The sequence below is a fragment of the Gossypium hirsutum genome, chromosome A13 (genome assembly GCF_007990345.1).
Source record: "Gossypium hirsutum isolate 1008001.06 chromosome A13, Gossypium_hirsutum_v2.1, whole genome shotgun sequence".
Taxonomy (NCBI): Eukaryota; Viridiplantae; Streptophyta; class Magnoliopsida; order Malvales; family Malvaceae; genus Gossypium; species Gossypium hirsutum.
This window is the reverse complement of record NC_053436.1, coordinates 11,570,919-11,590,089: the sequence shown is the minus strand read 5'-3', so window position 1 is coordinate 11,590,089 and position 19,171 is coordinate 11,570,919.

Below are 19,171 nucleotides of genomic sequence, written 5' to 3'. Positions count from 1 at the left end.
TGTATGTAAATTGTATAAATACCATAAATATGTGAAATGATCACATATTCATTAAAGCCCGATAAATGAAAGTGCCTGAAATAAATGATAATACCCGATAAGTGATAAATTATAAAAATGTTATTTTTATACTTGAGTTGAATGTGAACATTTGAATTGCATAAATGCATAAATATATGAGACTTATCAGATACCCGAAAATTGCCTGATAAATGTCGAATTCCGTTTAAATAAATAAAAAATCGATAGATATGTGATTTCCCGAAATGAATGAGGTCTTGCATTTGTTGCTGACGGGATTTAACTTGAATGAGTAATCCTATTGACCTCATTACATATAGGATTTAGCCATGACGGGTAATACTGATATAAGCCCTGTCGAGTATATGTTACAATTAGGATTTAGCCTGGACTGTTAATCCTAATTGAGCTCTTCTGAGTATATGTTACAGAAGTGATTTAGCCTGGACTGGTAATCCTGTTATATGATATGTGGTTCGAGAGTGTGTTTCTTGATTAAATGCCCTAATGGGTACTCCTGAATATAAATTGACGGATTTACTGATTTGTACACTTTGTGTGTACTACTTGAGTATCCATTGATATTTTCAATAATTCAACGGGTAAAATCCTGACATGAAAAGAAGGGTTTTTACATGTATTTGTCTGAAGTACATGAAAATGATGTTATATGAAATATGGAAGTATGAAATTATGATATACGAACACGAAAATTTGTTTGATGAATACATTCATCTATGAGAATAGATTTGTACATCTCGAGTGTCTTATCTATGTGATTATTAATATTTCAGTTGAATAATGAGCAAAGTTTTGACATGAAATATACTAAAAGTCGAGATGAATTATTATAGAATGAACCTGAAAAATATGGAAATAATTTGTATATATGATATATGAGTACATGATGTAAAAAACATACGTGTATGAGAATCCAAATATTGTTGAGCTTATATATGTGTTTCTTGATGTTTATATAAAATAAGTTACTAACAAGGGTGGTGAGAATATGTGTTAGGGTTTGGGACTGAATGGTTGATTGTGATTTACATGTTTATCTTTAATATGAATAGTTGGTAAGTTAATTATCAAGTTATATGGACTTACTAAGCATTATATGCTTACTCTGTTTTATTTTTTCCTGTACTATAGTAAATCGGAAGCTCGTTGGATTGGAAGCTCGACGGGGATCACTTACACTATCCATCGACTCAATTGGATATATAAAGTAAAACAATTGTGGTTATAATGGCATGTATATGTTAAATTGGCCAAGGAATGACATGTAAATATTTGTTAATGACTAGCTATTGGAATGGCTAGTTATAAACATGTTTTGGTGTTTATGTAAAGAAGACTATATCATGGTATATGTTTGAAAATGATCGATTAATAGAAATCACAATGAGATATGTATGAATGAATTAAATTAGCATATTTGATACAATATGCACAAATGTGAACATCATATCTAGATAAATATGAGTATAAATTGGCATGTATAAGACTTAATTTTTGGTATGAAAATGTGGTTGGTGAATGTGATAAATTGTGCATAAGTGTTGGTGTAGGTGAAAGGCTAAAATGGGTGAAAAATAAAGCTAGGAAATGACTTTATTTTGTCCACACAGGTAGAAACGGGAGTGTGTCTTGACCGTGTGTAACACATAGCTTAGCACATGGGCGTGTGACTTGGCCGTGTGATGCAAGTCCGAGAGTTACACGGGGCAGGACACGGCCTGATGTACGGGCGTATCATAAGGTCACACGGGCGTGTCCCTTGGCCACATGGAAGTGTGAGCCCTACATCTAGGAAAAATTTTGAAATTTCATGAAAAATTTTCTGAGAGCCGGATTAAGTCCCAATTTGATTCTAATGTTTATATTGGACTTCGAGGGCCCATTCAAGGGACAATATGATTAGTATCGAGCATGAATAGTAAATGATGTGAAATATATGTAATTATTCTGTAAACTTTGGTAATACTCCGTAACCCTGTTCCAGCGACGGATACGGGTTAGGGGTGTTACACGTGTGGACGAAAATAGGCTATTTTACAAGCCATATTTCTCACCCAAATTTTATGTCAATCTACAATCAACATAACACATATCAACAAGCCAAAAAAATTGGATAAACCCAACAAATTACATATAGACCTTCATTAAGCAAAATACTTATACATGCCATTATAACCAAAATCAAAACATTCTAAAGTACCGATCGAACTGATGGATAGTGTGATACAACTCTGACAAGCTTCCAGCCAAATCGAGCTTCCGATAATCGGAAAAGTAAAGAAAAGTAAATACATAAGCAATAAATGCTTAATAAGCTTGTATAAACTTTAATCATAATACTTCTTTTCAAATATGAAATTTATACATATCAAGAATAATTCAAAATTGATACTGCAATACTCATGAAGCTACATTCATCCACACACAAGGTGAATAAATCCACAACATCACTTATACATATTATCCCAAGCTTAGTAGGATTTAAATAACTTTAACTCTTCAAAATTTCTTTATTTTCATTTGCATTTCTTTACTTTCCACACTTATTCCATATGCATGAAACACAAGTCATAAACATACCATTCAACCATGGTCACAAGCTAGTGCATTTAAACAAAGCCTTTTTCGAATTAACCACATGATAAGTCATTTCGTAAGAAATTGCACAATTTAAAACTTACCATTTTTTCATAAGCACTAGCATATTTCCTCTTGAGTACTTACCACTTCAATGCATCATATAAATAAACATTTTACCATTCAACCAATAGCTTGGAACTTGTCTAAGCATCAAACAACAACACTTGTTAGTGAACTTACACATATTTCATATAAATTCAACATTGATATACTTATTTTCTCGACATGTCACACTTAAGTTTATTACTCGTTTCAACTTACATAATTTTCTTATATCAACATATCAAAGATAATAATATATGTCCATGTCATGATACATATCATTCACTTACCGGCTCTTCATAAACATATATCATTCATTTCATTATATCAATATTTCATATACCATCATTTCTATGTATTTCATGTACATTTATTCCGGTAATAGTTTATATCGAACTCCACATTAATCAAATTCCATGTACATATACTTTCCACATCATGTGTCCATATAACATGTACAAATCATTATATATACTTCAAGCATATATGGGTATTAATTCATTTCTTACTCATATTGTTTCATATCAGAATTTTGCCCGTTGAATCATTTAAAATATCGATGGATACATGGGTAGTACACACAAGTGTACACAACTGTAATCCGTCAATTCATATTGGGGAATGCTCATTAGAGCACATAATCGGGAAGCGCTCTCTCGAGCCATATAACGGGAATCTCAAGTGAGCCATGTAACGGGAAGCTTATCCAGGCTGTATACTGGGAAACTCATAAGAGCCATAATCAGGAAGCTCATGCGAGCCAATAACGGGTAGCTCCATAGAGCCATTAACAGGAAGTTCTAGATAGGCAATATATTGGGAAGTTCAAGTGAGCCAATATCGGGAAGCTCCAGAGAGCCATTACTCAGGAAGCTCACAAAGACCCAATCAACGAGGCGTTCACGAAAAACCATATATCGGGACACTCATAAGAGCTACGGTGTGTCCACAACACATACAGGATCACAACCGATCAAGATGCTCCGAAGAGCTATTAACGGGAAGCTCACAAGTGCCATATAACGGGAAGCTCGAGAGGGCTAATAACAGGACGCTCTTTCGAGCTATGGTGTGTCCGCAACATATGCAAGACCACAACCAATACGAGAACCTTGTACCCATTGCATTTCATTTATTCAATTAGGACTTATTATTTATCAGATATTGTCGGATATGTGGTAAATTTCATGTATATGGCATTTACACAATTCGCAAATACAACACTCAATTCAAACATATAAATATACATAATTTAGTTACACGAACTTACCTGAATTGAATTGTAATAATTATAGGAGTTCAGGGACTATTCTGCTACTTTTCTTTTTACACAGGTATCTACGGAATCTTGATCTAAAATATAAAATTATTCATTCATATATTTCAGTTCCAATTTACTTCACAATTTATACCCTTAATTTTTTTCAAATTTACAAAATTACCCTAATTTTTGCAACTTTTACAATTTAGTCCCTTAACTAATTAATTTATCAAATCAACTAATATTTCTCAATTAATAATTTACCAAAATATTCTAGGCTATCATACATACCTTAATAAAATAGAAATTTAATACAAAACCCTAATATTTTAACTATTTTCACCATTTGATACTAACATTAATATTTACCAAAACCACTTTATAATTTCATCATACAACTAAATTAAAGCTCTAAACTCACTTGATATTAATAATTTATTTCAATATATTAATTTAGACAATAAAAAAAATTCATTTCATACAATTTGGTCATTTTTAACATTTTTACAAAATTGCTCCTAAAATTTTACTTTTATTCAATTTAGTCCCTGAGCCTAAAACATGCAAATTAGCCATTTTTAATGTAAACCATGCTAGCTGAATATTCATATATATATATATATATTCCTCCTCCTCCTCCTCTCCATTCCACATCCTTAATGTATATATAATTCCACTATTTACTTATATGTTTATATCAAAGCTGTCCACTTGAGTCATAGTCACTAAATTATATATATCTTGAGCTAAAAAAATTCTAAATTAAGATCCGCTTGTTTTTTTTGAAGCTATACTAAACTATATTTCTGCCATAAAAAATTCAGAATTTATAATTTAACCAATAGGCAAGTAAAATCTTCAAATTTATCCTTATTCTGCTGTTTTACAACTTCGACCTTTCTTTACTAAAAAATAATTATCTCTTAGTACGGGGTTTGGATGATGTTTCTATTTGTTTCTATTGAAAATAGACTCATTAATAATTTTAAAATATAAATTCAAACTCCTAATTATTTGTTTACAATTTTTGATTATTTTCCAAAGTCAGAACAGGAGAACCCAAAATCAATTTGACATTGTCTCACAAAAATTCATATATCTCATAATATGAAATTATTTTGCTTACAACATTTCTTCTATTAAAACTAGACTCAATAGGATTTAATTTAATACTTTAATTAACCTTAAATTCAATTTCTACAATTTTTGTTTAATTTTCAAAGTCAGACTACTGCTGCTGTCCAAAACTATTTTAGTACAAAATGTTGATAACCAAGTTTATAACACCCTCTTTTCCTTTCTCTACAATATTTCCCATCACTTTCTCTTATTTCCCTTCACTAAAATATCAAGAACATAGAACCTTACATAAGAAAACTCTACTTTAACATCATTTTCATGCTTTTTCAATAATATCAAACTTAAAAATATATTGAAATCTTGATGTTCTTACCTTGTCCTATTGGTTTCAATCTTTAACTTGATTTTCTCTCTCCTCTAGCTTTTATTTCTTGAATCTAACTTGACAGTCTAGCTCCCCATAGTCTTCTTATTTTTTTTCTCTTGGTAGCTATGAAAATTCTTTTGATTTCTAAGTGAAAATACTGAATTTTTGGTAAAGGGGCCAAATTATAGAGAAAAGAAAATTTCTTTCTTTCTTTTCTCTTCTCACGTTGGTTGCATGGAAAGATGAAGAGAATTAATCATCTTTCTTCCGTTATATACTAAATAAAATATAATTAAAAATCAAATCAAAATATTAATAAATTATTATTTATTTATTTAAAATATCACCAACATCATTATTACTCTTCAAAATTATCTTCCTTGCTAAATGACCATTTTGCCCCTTATGATTCTTCAAAATTCCTCTACTGACTCATCACTTATTTTGGTAAAATTGTGATTTAGCCCCTCATACTTTTTCCACTTATTTAATTTGGTCCTAATTCATCCCTTTTTCTTTAGTTTCTAGATCATTCCACTCTTAAAATATTTTCACTATTGGTCCTTCAAATTTTTCACATTTACACTTTAACCCCTCAATTTTTGAGTATTTTCTCTTGGGCCACAAAACTTTTCTCACCTTTGCGATTTAGTCCTTTCTTGAATTAATATATCATAACTTACTTCCCAAACAGATTTTGTTGACATCTTTTTGTCACTTTATTTCCTTATTTTATTATATCAAGGACAATATTTCACTTTATTACTGTAGTAACTTTCGAGGTATTACAAGAGCTCCTGATTAAAGGCTCTTCGTGAGCTTCCTGATTAAAATTTCTTTGTGAACTTCCTGATTATGGCTCTTATGAGCTTCCTGTTATATAGCCCAGATAAGTTTCTTGATAGGCTCTTTGTAAGCTTTCAGATTAATGGCTCTTTGTGAGCTTCCCAATTAATGGCTCTTTGTGAGCTTCCTATTATATGGCTTGAAAGAAGATTTCTCAATTATGTGCTTTAAAGAGCAATCTTGAATATGAATTGACGGATTTTTGATTTGTACACTTTGAGTGTACTATCTGCTTATCCATCGATGTTTTAAATGATTCAAAAGGAAAAATCCTAACATGAGAAAATATGAACATGAAATGAATTAATACACGTATCTGCCTGAAATACATGAAAATGATAATACATGATATATGGAAATATGAGATGATAATATATGAACATGGAATTTGTTTGATGAATATGTTCATCCATGATTATAGATTTGCACACCTTGAGTGTATTACTCGTGTGACACTGACATTTCAAATGATTTAATGGCCAAAGTTCCAACATGAAATAATCAGAACTTGAGACGAATTATTATGAAAATGTACCTGAAATACAAGGATATGATTTGTGTATGTTATATGAATACATGATGTGGAAAGTATATGTACGTGGAAATCTAATTATTGTTGAGCCCGTAAATGTTTCTTGATATTTATATGAGATATACGGCTAACAAGGGTTATAAGGATATGTGTTAGGGTTCATGATCAAGTTGATTGAATGTGCCTTGTATGTTTATATTGAATTTAAATGAGTGGTAAGTTAATTACCATGTTATACAAACTTACTAAGCATTTCATGCTTACTCTATTTTATTTTCCCTTGTTCTATAGTAATTTGGAGGCTCGTTGGATTGGAAGCTTGGCAGAGATCACCCACACTATCTATCAGCCTATTTCAGTATATAAATGGTAAATCAATTATGGTTATAATGGAATCTATAGGTTAATTGGCCAATATCGGCATATAAATGCTTTAATTGTAACTAGCTATTGGAATGGCTTGTGATGGATATGTTTGGTACGTGTTTGAAATGGTTGATTGATAGAAATTATATTGGCATATTGATGATTGAATTAAGTTAGCATATTTGATAAGATATGCATATATGTGAACTTGGTAACTTAAGTAAGTGTGTATACTTGATTATATGAGGTATTATATCATGTATAGGACTTGATTTTGAGTTGGGTTAAATGACCTATAATAGCTTGTGAATGTGTTAAAGTGTTGGTGTAGGAGGATGACAAAATGGGGTGAGAACTATGGCTTGGGAAATAGTTTATTTTTGTCCACATGGGCATAGACACGGGCGTGTGTCTCAGTCGTGTGTGACACACGGCCTAGTACATGGGTGTGTGACCTAGCATTGTGTCCCCTGCATCTTTAAAATTTCAAAACAGAATGCCCAGGTATTTACATACTGCCTAGCACACGGGCGTATGGCTTAGCCGTGTGACCCAAGTCAGAGAGTTACACGACTTGAGACACGGACGTGTCCCTTGGTCGTGTGAACCACATGGCCTGACCACACGGGCCTGTGACCCCTGCACCTAGGAAAAATTTTGAGATTTTGCAAAAAATTCTTTGACTACTCGGTTTAGTCTCGACTCATTTCTAATGCATGTTTTGGGCCTCGAGGGTTCATATAAGGGACTTTATGTTTGATTTCTGACATGAATACTGTATAAAATGAAATATCTGTTTACTTGATCTGTATATTCTGATAATGCTTCGTAACCCTATTTTGGCGACGGATACGGGTTAGGGGTGTTACAACATGTGTTCAATATGACAAGGAAAATGAATAATACTATGATTTTGACCAATGTGTGATTTTTATTTATGAATTATGGATCTGTGGCTGGCACAAGGTTGGGTCACAAGTAAACATACATGATTGATAGAAGTATGTCTGATTATTGGCATGTGTCAATTAAGGATTTTGTGTGTTATGATTGTGATGTGTGCGCCAGTAAACTGTATTGGCAGAGTTTGAAAAATGTCTTTATCTTTGATTCGATCAGGGGTAACATGATATTCATGTTGTGTCTATTTTGAACTCATTAAGTTTAAATGAACTTATTTTGTTACCTTTCTTTCTCAAGCAATTGATTAGTAGAAGGAGATCCATAGGGGGACTGCGTCAGATTTGTGTTTATAAGTAAGCCATTTGTCTATTTTGTATCATGCATAGTTGCTCGACAAAGGTTGTACATACACGTTTTGTGTTTAACTTTTGTACAAATTTATTGTTTTGTCTTATAAAATGTAATTGAACTTGTTAATATTAGAAATAGCCAAATTCCTCTGATTTGCAGTTTTCAAAACTACCTTTTTCCTAAATGTATCCACCTTTGATGGAAGAGCCTAATCAATGGATAGTTCTTTAATTCCTATTATTCTCCTTGAAAATGTAACACCAGATGAGAAAGGAATAACCTTTTTAACGTATAGGGTGATCTGTCGTAATTCGATGTAGTAGATTAAACTAGTTTTTATAATTAAAGAGCTTGAATATAAGCATTTTTATTATGTTTTAGTTAAGTTTCCATATTTCAGTTGAATTCAATAAAAAGTGTAAAATGAGTCTATTTATGACCTTAGGGGTCAAATGAGGCCTAAAGATGAGCTAATGTACTTAGTGACTATGTAGGATGCAATTTAAAAGCATAGCAACTTAAGACTGGTCGTTGTGTTGCAACACGAGAAGTTCAATGTCACAACATAGGGAGAAGAATACAAAAATTGCAAGATTGTCTTCGGTGTTACGACACATCCATAAGATGTCGCTGCACATCCCTGAAGCCAAACCTAAATCATGCATATTGCCTTCAGTGTCGCAATACAGGCACTAGGGTGTTGCGACACTAGCCCTGTACGGGGAAGAATTATGAGTGAGAGGCGTTTTGGTTCGTACAATGGAAATTAACACGAAAACGTCAACAAAATTAGGGTTAGGGATGACAGCTAACCTTAACTCTATAAATAGGCTCATTTAGCACTTGTTAAAGAACAATTTTTACAGTTTAAAATTTTCTTTGTAATTTTAGTTTCAGTTTTCTTTTCTTTAGAGTTTAGATTTCTTTTTAATTATTTTTGTTCGTGTTCTTCGGAGAACTTGATTTGTAGATGCAATCAAACTATTGTGGATTTTTGCACTTTCATCAATCAAATACAATTAGGATTCTTAAACCCTATTCTTGATTTATTCTTTATGCATATCTTATTTATCAAGTTCATTATGTTTATGGATTCCATGAGGAACTAATCCTCTTGTTGGGGATTAGTGAGTGGAGGTTTGATTAACTAATTGCTATGTAGGGTTTTCTAAGCTGATCAACTGTTTGAGAGAGGAAGAACTTAAACCCTAGGCTTGATGACCCTAGGAAGTCATTTAGGTGGAAATTAACCCAAAATTGGTATGGTCTATCTGTGAAACCAAAATTATAAGGTCGAGAGATAAATAGTTCTTTCCAACTCGTTAGTTTAATGGAAGATGTAGAGATTCTGCTAGGGTAATGACTACTTGATTGAATAGAAACTTGAAATAGGAATTAGTTATGACCACCAAAGTTAGCTAATCACCCATGTCTAGATTTGATTAAGTTTAAAAATCAGTTATCCAAAGTCTATTTTATTTATGCAATTTCTATTTCTTTATTTATAAAAACCTAAAACTCTCTTCTTTATGCTTTATCATAATATAATTTATTTAAATTATTATTTAATTGTATTTGCGTCTAGGTTAACTTTAATTTAGTACTCACCTCCCTTGGGTACAATTCTCGGACTAATCACTTACTTTGTTATAAAAAACTATATTATAACCTAACTAGTATACTTGCGAACACCGCCTCAAATTCCATATTTTTTAGTAGCAATATTCACACTTTGGACGCTAGTACGTTAAAAGATGGTCAAAGGGAAATCTTTAGAACTACTTTTCTTAAACTTTGAAACAAGTTAAAGGTTTTGGATCTATCAGTAATGCCCCAATCCGTTGGGTGGACTGTCTGACTGGTTGGTATATGCTCAGCCTTCTTAACAGGCTAAAGGGTGTTACACACAAATTTGGATAGCATGATGAACAATAGCAAAATTAATTTGGATACTCGGGTAAATGTATTAAGGAGCACTATAGTTTTGAATAGGGTCACCGAACTGCAAATAGTATAAGCATGTGTCTAACCCTATTGGCATTCTAATTGTATCCTAATTGTTTACTACGTTCAAACGAGCATTTATACAGGATATTGACTATTTACAAAATAGGAGCACTTCTATGTTTATCCAAAGTAGATTTCATAACTAGGTCACATTCATTCAGTATCCACATGAATCATGTTTCACAAGTATACGAGACTTTCAGTTAGATCATTTCTCACCTCTAGTATTAAATTGTAAACATTTCAAACTTTCAATCTAACAATATAAAAATATATATATATATTCACAATTCAATCATAATCAATACATATAAGCACATTTTTATAACCTATGAACTTACCTAGAGTGATCAACAAGCAAATTGGGTCGTAATGACAATTATGAAATTTTCTTTTTTCCTTATTTATCAATCGATTTTTTCAATTCTTGATTTAAATAATAATTAAATTCACAATATCAATTCCATGTACCATATAACACTCCAATTCATGCATATGGCCTATCAATTTCATTTTACAACATAGCCCTAAATTTTTACATTTTATTCAATTTAGTCCCTAAATCTAAAACCATAATAACTTTCACAATTAAACCCCCAAATTTCAATTATCTTACATACTCATCCCTAAACAACTCTCAAGCATTGGAAGTTACAAAAATTTCATGCTCTTAATAACACCTTTTTATTTTAGTCCCTAAACTCAAAACTAACAAAAATCACTTTACAAATTAATCCTATCTAACAAACAAACTTCAAAAATTACCATTAAACTTCAAGAAATTCAATAATTAACTAACGATAACTTTTAAAACCTTTAACAATTTTGCAAAATAGTCATTGGGTTAGCTAGATTAAGTTACAACGATATCAAAAACATAAAATTTATTAAAAATGGACTTGAATTGGACTTGCATGCAACTAGGAGAAGCTTGGACAAATCTAAAACCTTAAAAATGGTGGTTTCGATGGGAAAAAGCAAAATGAAGAAGGCTATTATGTTTTACGTTTTAACTTTATTAATTTTATTTTAACATTAAAAATAACATGTAAAATTATAACAAAATAAGCTCAAACCGTACCAATATCTTAAAAATGGCTAATTTACCATTTAAATCCCTTAACAAACTTAATTAACCCTTTTATAAACCAAAATTCAATAGTGGACAAGTTTTATGGGTTTTAGAATTTAGTCATTGTACCTTAATTAACTATTAAATCACTAAAATTACTAGACCAGAACTCAATATAATTCTATATTGGACTCATAAATATTATAAAATGAAATTTACTGATTTGATCATCTAAAATTGGGGTCTCGAAACCATTGTTTCCTACACAACTAAAAAATTGGTTGTTACACTTAAGGTACTCACCTTTGGCCATACGAAACGTGTATAGGCGTTGTTTCAACACCACTCGATTAGCTAAAGACTTTGTCATGTATAGTTTTTCTAACTTTCTCCATAAGGATGTTGTCGTTTTCTCTATAAGCACATCCCGCAACACATTATTTGTGAGGCACAACTGAATTGTTGACAAAGCCTTCTCATCAAGCTCATCCTATTCTAAGTAATTCATATCCTTAGGCTTTTTCCCTATAATGACCTTCTTCAGGTAGTATTGAACCAGAATTATCATCATTTGAACTTGCCACAAACTAAAATTTGTGATTTCATCAAACTTTTCAATATTGTACCTCATTGCCATCCCTAAACAAGTCAATCTGTGGAAGCTAAACCAAGCATTGATACCAATTTTTGGGGATTGACCTGTATAAACAACGAAATAAAAAATGTAGAAAAGATCAAACATAAATTTTTTATGAAAAACTCCTCTAAAGAGGATAAAAACCACGGGAAAATGAGGCATCAAGTTAACATTAATGGAATAAACAAAGTGAGAGTACAATGTGTAACACCCCATACCCAGTCCGATCACCGAACTCAAGCTATGGAACACCACATTAGCCACCTAAATGAGTCTCCGGTCAAACACCAACCGAACCTCCAACATACCATACAAGACAAGTTAAGGTTTAAGAAAACTCAAGCTCGCGAACTACCATCGCTTACTTCATGGTACGCAGCATTAATAATTTGTGAAGCCTAAGACATGCAAAACAATACACCCTGCGAAACATATTAATTTAACTATCAGGCATTGAGGTTCGCACCTTGCATAGCTCACGCATTCGAAGTCTTTGCAGAGTAAGTCTCCTTAAACAGGGCAAGTCTCGCGAATGACCCCTACGAGCTTAGATTCTGTGAACATGTTTCACAAGGTCTCTCATTTTCTGCATTTCATGAACTATTAAGGATTCGCAGGTAGCAATTCGCAATCATTAGGGTTCGCACTTTGCACAGTTCAAGAACCTTGTCACTTTGTAGCAACTTTGGCGAACTCTGTATAAGTTAGTTAGTTTTGATTCTTTCATGCTTTTACTTATGGCAAACACTCTATTAGAAATTAAATACTAAAGTATGAACATGTAAATTAAGGAAACATCAAACTAGGCTTGGACTAAATTCATATAGTTAAAACTCAACTATTTATATATAGTTTTACCTGTTCACAAGAGGTATAAATATATCTCTAAGCCCAAGCAGAATCTCCCATTGCCTTTAAGTCCAGGGTTCGTTTGTACCACCTATTCAGTGTTTATGCTTCACTTGGATCATTCGCTTTGTTGCTACACACCGTGTGATCTAACTGTCTGCAGTGTTTAGAAATGAGTGTGTGAGCTCTTGCGAACATAGGGAATGTACAAGAAAACCATATAGCATGTACAAAAACATAAGTTAAATAAGATTTTTAACAAAGTTACTGTTATGCAAATTGGGTTCGCCATATTAACACGAAGTCTAGGTTCGCGGTTATCAGCTGTTAGTAAGCTTAAAACAGTAAAACATAATATTTTGGAAAACACAATCTTATTCACATGCTCTTTTCAGTTGGATAAAAGTATCTTTGTATAAACCCTCAATTTGACTCAAAGAGTCCAACATATCTCATAAGTGTAGCATTAATCTAACACTCTCCAACACATCTGCATATCCAAATGGAGCTTGGCTTGCCATTCCCTTATTTCCTCTAACTTGTCCTAGTGCCTCTCGTCCAAATCACAAAACATAAAGGTGAGTACACATAATCCTATGGCATGCCATTATATCCAACGCTTTACAAAAGATTATAGTGTCAATACATTTACTTAAACATAGAGCTTGCAAATTATGAGAAGCTCGCAAAACACTATTGATACGTGATATTCGTGACAGGTTTTAAAAATTTATAATTAATCATTCTTGAAACTAACTATTATCACGATGAAGGCAAGTGTACCTATCGAATAGTAGTATAGCTTTAGCAAGACCGGATTGTCAACCCAAAGGAACCAATAGTACTAGTAATTACTTTCTTTTTATTATCTAGCCTAAAAATTAAGGCATTTGTTTATCTAAACTAATTAACTAAACTAAGGGTGCACAGAGAGAAAATTGGGGAAAAGCTTGTGGGAAAACTTAATTGATTAAGACAATACCCAAGGAAAAATCCACCTAGACTTCACTTGTTATTTGACTAAGAATCAGACGATTTATTCATTTGACTTGATCCGTAGAAATCCCTAAGTTATATTATTATCTCTCTCGAGACTAATAACGTCTAACCCTAGGTTGATTAATTGAAATATCTTTCTAATTAACACCTTAGTGTTGCATTAACTCGATCTATGGATTCCCTTATTAGGTTTCACCCTAATCCGGTGAAATCTTGTCACCCTATCTTTAGGCGTGCAATCAACTTCGCTTAATTATGACAAATTTACTCTTAGACAGGGACTTTTGCTCCTCTGAATAAGTGCATTAACTTGAATCAATATCCTGGAATATTAAAACAAGAATTAAGAACACATAATTAAGAACAAGTCAAATATTTATCATACAATTCAGATAATAATAACAAGATCCGTCTTAGGATTCATTTTCCTGAGGTGTTTAGGGGGTTTAGTTCATATTTATGAAAAAAAAGATATCAAAAGAATAAAGATAACAAAACATAAAGAAAACCCAAAACTCCTGAAGGAAATTGAAAGGAGATCTTCAGTCTTGATGCTGAGTCCGGCTTCTGAGATGGATCAATCGACTTTCCTTGAGTAATTCCTTGCCTCCTACTCTATGTGTCTTCTACGTGCCTCCTCAGGTGTTTAAATAGGTTTTAGAATGCCTAAAAGCCCTCAAGAGTGGCCTTTTCTGAATAGAATTAAACTTGGGCTCGACAGGGACAAGCCCATGTGACACGCCCGTGTGCGATTTCTTCAATCCGTGTTTAAGGCTGTTACATAGGCACGGGCTTGTGGCCTACCCATGCTAGGAAGTCCAGGCCGTGTTGATTTCTCATGTTGGTCTATTTTCTCCGTTTTCGGCCCGATTCTCGCTTTTTTTACTCTCCTATGCTCACGTAAGTATAAAACATGAAATTAAAGGATTAGGAGCATCGAATTCACCAAATCTAAGGATAATTCATCCAAAAATATGTTAAGCAAAGAATAAAAATATGTATAAATTATAGTTTATCAAATACCCCCACATTTAAGCGTTTGTTTATCCTTAAGAAAAATCCTCAACTCACAATCAAAATCAATTCTTCTCAACTTATAATTCTCATCAATAGCCTCTCAAAATAAACCATAAGTAATCACACATTGAGAATTCAACTAGAAGAACATCAAAGTTTCAAACATTCCAAGTTGAGCATTTTAATACGACAGTATAGGTGTCTCCCCTAATCTAAGTGATTACCTTTGATTCAAAATATCACAAAGTTTAACCTCCTCACTAAAGATTCACTCAAATCACTCGAAGTGTTTAAGGACAATAAATGAAGCACTCATTAGTCAATATGAAAAGTTATTACCATAGGCTTGCATGAAAATCACATCTCCACCACCATGTATTAAGATGATACATCAATCAAAAGGTCTTTAGAGGGTTGTAAAGTGGCTTTGGTTAGGAGGGTGTGGTCACAAGTTGAAAGAAAAGGTTAGAATCGAGATTGAATTGAAAAATTACCTAACTAGAAAAATAACTAATCATCAATTGAAAACAATTGATCTTCTTCTCAGAATATGGGATTAAACACTTAAGCTCAAAAACAACGAATTACTGCTAATATGGATGCATGTGTTGTTTTTTTTTTAAATTAAGAACAAGCCAAATAACATAGGCTAGCTATCAAAAATAAAAACATAGCTAAGCAATTTATTCAAATCAAATCTCGACAAAAATAGGGATCAAATTAATTTAGGGGATTTCAACAATAATGGGTTATGGGTTAATATTGAGGGTAAATCAATGGATGGATTATTAGGCTCAAGGGGGTTTCTTAAGGGTTAATTATGAAAGTAGGTTTTTATGGAGTAAGTGGGTTAAACCTAAGTGCCTTTTTCATCTCGACACATCAAATCAATAGTGTGGTCTCGACATGTATAATCAAGCAAGTTCTAGAATAATAGATCAATATTGACATACTCAAAGTAACAATAAAAGTGAGCATGAAAGAAATAATATATGCTCTAAAGGCTCAAGATCTAACAAAAATTATGACTTTTTGATGTTTAAACCTGTGAACTTCAACTCAAGATAATACCTAGACTTGGGGAAGCAACCTAAAAATTTTAAATTCTCAAAAATCAACTTATCATGCTTGATTATCTAATTCCTTAAAGTTTAAACAATCAATGCATAAATGCCTATGTTTTAATTCAACACATATTAATAAAAATCATAAATTAATCAAAATTCATTCTAATGATGATATGAGAAAATTATTTGAGAATAAGACAAAATTCAGGGATTTTCTGATAATGATATAAATGAACCCCTCACACTTAAGAGGTACATTGCCCTCAATGTACAAAGTTAGATTTTCGACGATATAGATATAAGGTCATAAGATAGGGAGAGAAGTGAAACTTCCTGAATAATGAATGAACTCATTGAATTGGAGTTATGGAGAATAATCGGCCAAGGCAATGATAAAATTGGAGGAGGATACTCCAGTGGTGGTAGAGGTTGGGTTCCACAACCGCAGTGTCCAGTGAAGAGGTTATCATGGTGGTCGGACAGGACATGGCAGTCGTGGAGAACCTTTTTCAGTGGAGTTTCAAGTTCCTAAGTGATGGTGAGCTTTGGAGCTCTTAATAACTGTGATAAAATCAAGAACTCTTTAGGAAATATAAAGAGGCATAATTATTCGTAATGAAATAGCCGAAACTATAAATTGTTCAATAAAAATTATAAAACCTAAAAATAAAATAGTATTAAAGGAAAATAAAATAAAAAGTACTTTAAGAAGATAAATAAAGATAAAAGTGAAAATAAAAATAATAAATAAAAAGTCTTTAAACATCGTCATCGTCGGATGGTTCGCGAGGTGGTGGTGGCGATGAGATGTGAAGGTGCTGACAAATCTGATGTAGGGTAGCATCAATGTGATCAAAGCGCTAAAAACACTGCTGATCAAATCGAGTAAGGCGTTCAGAGATGTCAGAGTATGAAGCGCCATATGAACTGGATGATGGATGGGTGGTGGCTGAGACGGTGGGTCCTCGTGCTGTGGAGGGACATCATCAGTAATGTCCTCTGGGTCCTCCTCGTCGGCGGACTGGACCAGGCGGTACTGGGGAGGGTTAACTCCATGTCGTCACTTGATCATCCTCATATGTAGCATACTCGAGATGCCCTGTCGGGACATCTGACCTATGAGAGTGATAGAGGATGCTTGTGCCGCTGTATTAAAGAGCCCGAAGTGCCGTGCAAGGCAAGTCACATAGGGGCCAATGGAGATGACCCCCTTCCTATGCTGCTCCGTTTGATGGCGAATGGTGTGGGCAATGAAATAGGTAAGGTTGAAGACATGCCCATAAGCCATACTCCATAAATAGTACGCGTCGTGAGTGTTGACAACGCCGGTGCTCTCTCATCGTCTTGTTAGAGTGTGGGCTAATATGGCTTGTAAATACCTCAAGGATGGGTCGAGGGCCGATGCCTTGGAACGGCTAAGGTCGTAGGTGGCCGAGGCAGGGACTAAGGCTTGCCAGCATTTCGAAGGAGAGTAGTGGATGTGGCGATAGAGGGTGTCGAGTTCGTTGTCATCCATGAATTCTTCCGTATATAGCCCTAGTGCAATTCCAAACTCAGGTATGCTCAACTGGCAACCAAGCCACCGAGGCTGAACTGGACCGTTCCTGGATCATCAAACTCTATCATAACAGTTTGAAAGTGGAACGTTGAATAGAGTTCTAGTGTGAGCTCGAGGTACGTCGGCTCGATGATCCTAAAGAAGAGCTCCCACAGATCAGTCATCAGAAGAGCTCGAATCGCGTCAGCCAATTGGATTTGTTCGAGTGTGGTCCAATCAATGTAGCGGCCCGCACTTAAGGGTCGGGCCCATAGTATTTGAAAAAGTTCCTCCTGTGGTCCCGGTAAAAATTGGAGGAATGGGTGTCTGATTTCTACAGTAGGGCCCGACGATGATGCTGCTCCTTTCCTCTTCTTCGAGGCAGGGACGGTAGTTTTCTTACCATGATTTCTCATGATATCTGTAATGGCAAGACGAAATAAAAATAAAATTACTCCCAAATAATAGCATGGACAAATATGCAATGCATGTTAGAACTAAATAGAGATAATTCATAGAAATCATGTACTAAAAACAATTATGCTAAAAGATAACCCAATCAGATATTTTAAGTCATTACTACGAATAGGAATACGAGAATAATGCCTAGTGAATGGATGCATATGGGAATGATAATATGGGAGATAGATTGAATTCTATGGTAACACAAGAATGAATGTACCATAAACCATCAATTAGATTAGCAAGAAACAAAGGGTATAAGCATTGCTATTATTAGAACTATGAAGATTAACAGTCAAAATAAAACAAGAAAAATCAAATTAGTAAACGAAATGAAGAGAAAAGAATGAACAAACACAAGAGGTTGGCAGAGGGAGGAGCTTGGGCCGTCGATGGTGGTGTTGTGGTCGGCGCATGGGTGTGGCAGGAAGGGCGTGTGAAAGAGTTGCAGCGGCTATAGTTAGGGATTTTGGGGAAGGGGATGATGAATAGTGAGGGGTTTAAATAGATTTTGAGGCACACTGACGTGGGGCACGCCTGTGTGCCCTAATTTTAGCCTGTGTGTTTCTCGATTTTTAAATTTGGGTGCGTCTAAAATTCGTCCCACGCCCGTGTTCTTTGAACGTGTTGGTTCACACGGTTGTGTCCTACTTCTTTCGCTTCTTCCATGTATGTGTTCAAATGCGCACGCCTGTGTTGGTTTGACAGTGTCGACCGCAGGTGATAGGCACAGGTGTGTCGCACGCCCGTCTTACTTTCTCAGTGTCGACCACGGCTTCAAGACACGGGCATGTCGCACGCCCATGTTGTTTTGACAGGTTCGTCCATGGCTACATCCCACGCCCGTGGCAACTTATCCCATCCCATGTTGGGGAAAAACTTTGTCCTAGTTTCACACGGCTGTATCGCATGGTCGTGTCTCCTCCCATGGTGTGAGCACGGCCTAAGACACGCCCGTGTGCCTGGCTGTGTAGTTTTGCAAAACTTTTATTCAAAGGCTAAGTTATTAGTTAGATGTTAAAAACTAAAATTTAAAGAAATTAATGCTGTTAGTGCTCGGGTTGCCTCCCGAGAAGCGCTTATTTAGAGTCAAA